This window comes from Chinchilla lanigera, unplaced genomic scaffold (assembly GCF_000276665.1).
Source record: "Chinchilla lanigera isolate Chin_1 unplaced genomic scaffold, ChiLan1.0 scaffold00050, whole genome shotgun sequence".
NCBI classification, from domain to species: domain Eukaryota; kingdom Metazoa; phylum Chordata; class Mammalia; order Rodentia; family Chinchillidae; genus Chinchilla; species Chinchilla lanigera.
In genome coordinates, this window is record NW_004955451.1 from 12,590,688 (window position 1) to 12,596,947 (window position 6,260).

A 6,260-nucleotide genomic window follows, 5' to 3' on the forward strand; every position below is an offset into this window, starting at 1 on the left:
TTTCAAAGAGAAAAGAACAAAAACAAAAGAACTAAAATGAAAACACAAGTAAACAAAATAACATTAAAAAAAAAAGTACAGCATTTCCAAACAAGGCCATAGGAAGCTAACAATGGCTGCTGTATTACATGTTATCTTCAAAGCGGTTACTCAGATCCTACTGTTTATCTTTTATTTGGCTCCTAAGGTACGTGCACTCTGGGTTTCTCATGGAAAAGAAACCATGCCATATTTAAATTTCCGTGACGGATTTATCTCACTTAGTTTCACATCACTGGGGTGCGTTCCTTTCCCCACCTGTGACTTGCATTTACCCTTCCTTATAGACACGGCATCCGTCTGTGCGGCTCCCTGGGGATGACCTCTCCGCCTGTCTTTGCGCTGAGACACCAACCTCCCGCCTTCCAGGCCCAGGCCCAGTCTAGCACCGCGCCGTGCGCCTTCCGGGGTCTCCAGCTTGTCGACGGGGTATCTTGGGACTTCCTGCGTGCGAGCCAGTTTCTTAGCAAAAAAAAAAAATCTCCTTGGTTCTATTTCTGTATCTTCTGTTGGTACATTAGTGTCTGTCTTGCTTACTTTTCTCTTGTTCCTGGGACAAAATACCCACTGCTCAAAGTTAGAGGAGGAAAAGTTTATTTAGCTCAGTTTGTAGAGGTTTCAGTCCTTAATCAGCTGGCTCCAAGGCGTGGCAGAGGGCAGCTCTTCATAGTAGGCTGAAGGTGGCAAAGCAACAAGGGGGAGAGAGAGAAAGAGAGAGAGAGAGAGAGAGAGAGAGACAGAGAGAGGAGCCTCTTTCTGTGCCTAATACGGTAAGTAGCACTCACACCCTTAACCCCAGCGCTGCACCATGAATCAATCACAAACTCTAGATCCAGCGACCTCTCAAAAGCCCTGTCCCCATGACTGCATGAGGCTTTGGGGGGACATTCAGACACAAACCATAACAATGAGTGTACAATAACCATTTCAAATTTTAAAAAGTACGATTAATAGGCCAACTGTTGAAATTAAAGAAATCCTTAAAAAATATTTGAACCAAAAGGAGACACAAAAAAGACAAAGACGGAACAAACAAAAAGCGAGTAATAAGACGGTGAAACCGGAGCAGAAGCTGGCCACCGTGGGGCGCGCTTGTGAGCCCAGCTGCTCGGGAGGCTGAAGCAGGAAGATCGAAATTCAAGGCCAGCCTGGGCGACTCAGTGAGCTCTGTTTCAGAATTGAGCAATAAAAGGAGCTGGGGATGGGGATTATCGGTGAAGTCCTCCAGACTCCGTCTCCAGCGCCACTGGCAAACTAACAGGAAACCTAGAGACGCCATCTGCAAGGTGTGAGAAGCTCCAAAGGCCAGACCTCGCGCCCAGCGCCGGCTGCGGAGAGAAAGGAGATGAAGCCACACTTTGGTGGCCCTGCAAGTTCCCAGCGCAAACCCTGCCGCACTGACATGGCCCAGTTTCCTCGGAGAACCATAAAGCAGGGTGGAAAGAGGGTTTCATGTGTCCAAAAGAGTCCCCAGGCCAGTCAGTGACGAGAAGGGGGTTGGGTAACTCATTGCGTGTTTTCTGTGCACCTGAATAAGCCCGTAAGATCTGCTAGGGGCAAAAATATATTTTTTTAAAAAATATATTTAAAGAATACTGCTAGGTGCAGTGGTTTGAACTCCCTTTGTAGCCCGGGCTGGCCTCAAACTCACAGCAATCCTCCTGCCTCAGCCTCCTGAGTGCTGGGATTATAGGGGTGCGCCTCCATGCCCAGCTCTACTAAATATTTCGAAAGGAATATCAATTCTGCACCAACTTGTCCAGAAAACCCAAGAAGAGGCAACACTTACCAACCCATTTTTTCAGGACAGCCTTACCTTGATATTACAATGAGACAGACAAGACAAGCTGCACACCAGTTAATCTTTGTGAACACAGATACAAAAGTCCCTAAGAGCATGAGTTCATGTTGGGAATTTAAGCTGGATTTAATACTTGAAAGACCAGTCAATGTAATTCACTCCATAAAAAAATTAAAACTGAGTGAGGTGGTGTGCATGCCTGCAATCCCAGCTATTTGGGAGGCTGAGGCAGGAGGATGGAAAATTTGAGCTCAGCTCTGCCAATTTAGTGAGACTATCTCAAAATAAAAAATTAAAAGGGCTGAGGATGGAGCTCAATATAATGTTCTAGGTTCAATCTCTAGTAAATAAAAGGACAAAAGGAAAGAATGAAGGAAGGAACAGACCTGTATCATGATCATGTGAGTTTATATGGCTGTGTACATTTGTTAAAAATTTATTGGATGGGAGCTGGGTGTTCTGGCACATGCCTGTAATCCCAGCACTTGGGAGGCTGAGGCAGGAGGATTGTTGGGAGTTTGAGGCCAGCCTAGGCTACAAAGTGAGCTCAAGTTCAGCCTGAACTGCATAGCAAGACCCTGTCTCAAAAAAAGACAAAAAAAAAAAATTATTAGATGGTACATTTCTAGATGGTGAGTTGTATTACATATAAATTACAAATCCATAAAATTGACAGAAACAACCAATACTTTGGGTAGGGAGAGAACAAAATATGCTTTGAGAATCTGCCTCCATCAGACACAGAATAGACTGCTAAGAAAATCTTTACTGAGCACAGTGCTGCCCCAGGACCTTTGAACCGGCTGTCCTCTGCCTAAAGTGGGCTCTCTTCTTTCTTTCTTTCTTTTTTTCCGGTATCAGGAATCGAACTCATGACCTTGCCCTTGCCATGCAGACGCTGTGCCACTGAGCTAAATCCCCAGCCCCTCTTTCTGTCTTTCTTTTTCTTTCTTTCTTTCCCTCCCTCCCTCTCTCTCTTTGGTGGTGCCAGGGATCAGATCCAGCATCTTGAGGATTCTAGGCCAGGGCTCTGCCCTGCGCTGCATCCCAGGTCTGCACTGTGCAGCCTCTCACGGCCCTTGTGACTCTTCCTCCCGTTCCCAGGTCTTCGTCTCAGTTTCACTCCGTTCTGACAACTTCCCTGTGCGCACTTTGTTGCTGTCCACTACGGCACCCAGCTCCTCCTTTTTCCAGTACTTTCCATGAATGTGTGATTAAATGCCGGCTCCTGTGTTAGTGCCGTAATTTAACACCTGTGCTCCCCGCTGGTGTACATTTCAGGAAGCCAGGAACTGGTTCTGTTTTTGTTCAAGAAAACTCAACGCTGGCTGAGGGCATTCAGTTGTAGCTCAGTGTAGAGTGCTTGCCTTGCAGATGCCAGGCCCTGGATTAAAGCCCTGAAATTACAAGAGCCAAGAAACCCTAAGAGGCCATGCATGGCAGAGCACACTTGTAATCCCAGCACTCAGAAGGCTGAGGTAGGAGGACCCCCTCCAAGTTCAAGGCCAGTTTGGGCTATAGAGTGAGTTCAAAGCCAGCCTGGACTACATAGGGAAATGTTGTCTCAAAAAAACCAAAGAATTAAAAAAAAACAAAAACAAAAAAAAACCCTAGTAGCCATTTTCATTATGATTGACAGATAAAAGGTTAAAGATTAATATTAAAAAAAAAATTTAACTGGCTGTGGTGGTACATGCCCAGGCTGGTCTCAAACTTGCAATAATCCTCCTGCTTCAGCCTCCTGAGTGCTGGAATTACAGGCTTGCGCCACCACACCTGGCTGAGACCATACTTTTAAATGAAAAAATATAAGACACATATTTAAATACTACATTGTTTCTCTGGTGTGAGAAACCAAAAGCGTAAATAAGGACCAAAATGTATAATATATACTGGGAAATGCGAAGAAAATGTTCAAAAGGGAAGAGGAACAAGGTGAGGTGGGGGAGAAAAGAAGGAAGAATTTAAAAAAGAATAGAAGGAAAAATGGAAACGAAGCTTTTTTAAATAAAGAGGAGGAGAGGGGTTTGAACTTTGAATCCTCCTGCCTCAGCCTCTCAGAGTGTTGGAATTACAGGCCTGCATCAGCACCTGCAGTTTTACCACAGCCTTTCAGGAAAATGGGCTGGGGATGTAGCTGACTGGCAGAGCACACACCCTGCATGCTGAATGTGCTGGATTCAATCCTCTGCTTCACACCTGCACTCGCAGACACCCCGCCACACACACACACACACTGAAAACTAGCAACAATTACTGAAATGTAAAATGTTTCTATCTCTAGGAATGTTTCCACATCTAGAGGTAGAAGCAGTATTTGTTCTTTGTGTCCCTATTAAAAACAAATGAAAGCCAGATGTGGTGCGCGCCTGTAATCCCAGCACTCCTGAGGCTGAGGCAGGAGAATCGCTGCAAGTTTGAGGCCAGCCTGGGCTACAAAGTGAGTTCAAGACCAGGCCGGCCTGAACTGCATAGCAAAGCCCTGTCTCAAAAACCCTAAAAACCAAACAAATGAAATTTCTGCGTGCTCCCCTGTGTTTATTTAGAACAGCACAGAAGGAAAGGTATGCAAAAATACACCAGGCTGTCCACGTTGGTTATCTCTGGGGAATAAAGCTTTACTCTTATTCATCTTTTATGGGTTTTATTTTGTATTTTGGCTGTGTTTTCCTGTTGTTTTTTTGAGACAGGGTCTCCTGGTGTAGCCCAGCCTGGCCTTGAACTCCTAGCAGTCCTCCTGCCTCAGCCTCCCTAAATGGTGGCGTGACTGGTGTGGGCCACTCTATGGGTTTTATTTTTACTTGTTACAATATTAATCATACCTTTGAGGAGAAAGTCACTGGAGGAGAATGTAAAACACACAAGACTTTTAAAAAGAATAATTTGAGCAGGGCATGGTGACGCATGCCTGTAATCCCAGCACTCCGGACAGAGGCTGAAGCAGAAGGATTGCTGTGAGTTCAAGGCCAGCCTGGGCTACAGAGTTGAGTTCAAGTCCAGCTTGAACTACATAGTGAGACCCTGTCTCAAAAAAGGGACGGGCATACTTTGGATTCAAAACATGTAGGTTAAAATTGCAAATGAACGAAAAATCTCCCTCCTGCTCCTGCCCCCAGACACACTCAAGGTGTCCCCAAGATGCTACACCCTGACATTTCCCAAGGTGACTTCTCGTCTTCACAGTACAAACTATCTGAAGGTAGCTGCTGCCGAAGCCCCACTCGACCTGTAACGCCGGGGGAGGGGGAGTGACTTCTGAGTGAATGAATGATTCGTTTCTTTATCTGGGATAGGGGGACAGGGTCTCACTGTGTACTTCTGGCCTGCTCTGAATTCCAACTCCCTCGTCGCCCTTCCCATTTGAACATTTTCTTGACATTTCCCAATATCTATTATACATCTGGGGGAACAAGGGAGGAAAGAAGGGACAAGGGGAAAAAAGCAATAGAAAAGCAGACCCATTCAATGAGGCAGAATTTAATTTCCCATTTCTATGTTTATGTGGATATAGAATAGAATTGACATTTGGATGTATTTTTTGTTGTTTTTTAGACAGGGTCTTCCTGTGTAGTTAGTTCAGGCTGGCCTTGAACTCACTATGTAGCCCAGACTAGCGTACAACTCATGGTGATCTTCCTGCCTCAGCCTCCCGAGCGCTGGGATCACAGGGCTGCGCCACCAGGTCTAGCTATTGGATGTTTTTCTTTCAGCAGTTGAAGCTCACCAACACACACCAATGGGGAGGGGCTACAAAGGCAAGACGGAAATCACTCAGCCTGCCTGAGACCATTTTACAGAGGCAAAAATAGAGGCCTGAAGATGAGAGATGGGGGAGGCTGACGATCCTCAGTGAGTGAGCGGCAGAAACGAGGCTGGAAGCAGCACTCAGGCACACCCCTGCAGGCCAGCGGGACCAGGGCTTGTAGGGAGCGGCTGGACTCCGGGTCCTCACTCCCAGCTGGTCGAGGAGGAGGCCTGGGTCTGAGGCCAGGTGGTCCCCAGAAGGAGGGCACTCTGCTTGTTTTTGTTATTGTTGTTTTGGTTTTTTGGAGACAGGGTCTCACTATGTAGCCCAGACTGACCTCGACATCCTCCTGGCTCGGCCTCCTGGGTGCTAGGCTCACCAATGCGTGCCACCACGCCCTGCAGGTAAGTTGCAACCTCTCTTTGGCTCTGAGAGGCAGATAAAAGAGGGGCCTGCACTTTCAGGGTGACGCACTCGTGGCTGTAGTGACCCTCACAGCCAAACCGCAAAGGAGTCTCAGTCTCGCGGGCATGGAAAGCGAAACTTCAAGCTCTTTTTTTGACCTTGGCCAAGGTCGTTGCCTCTGGCTTCATTCGCCCCCCGTGGTTTCAGCTAAAGACTGGGCGCAGAAAAGGGCTCCACCGCCTCGGCCAACGCTGCCGGGAAGGGAGGGCG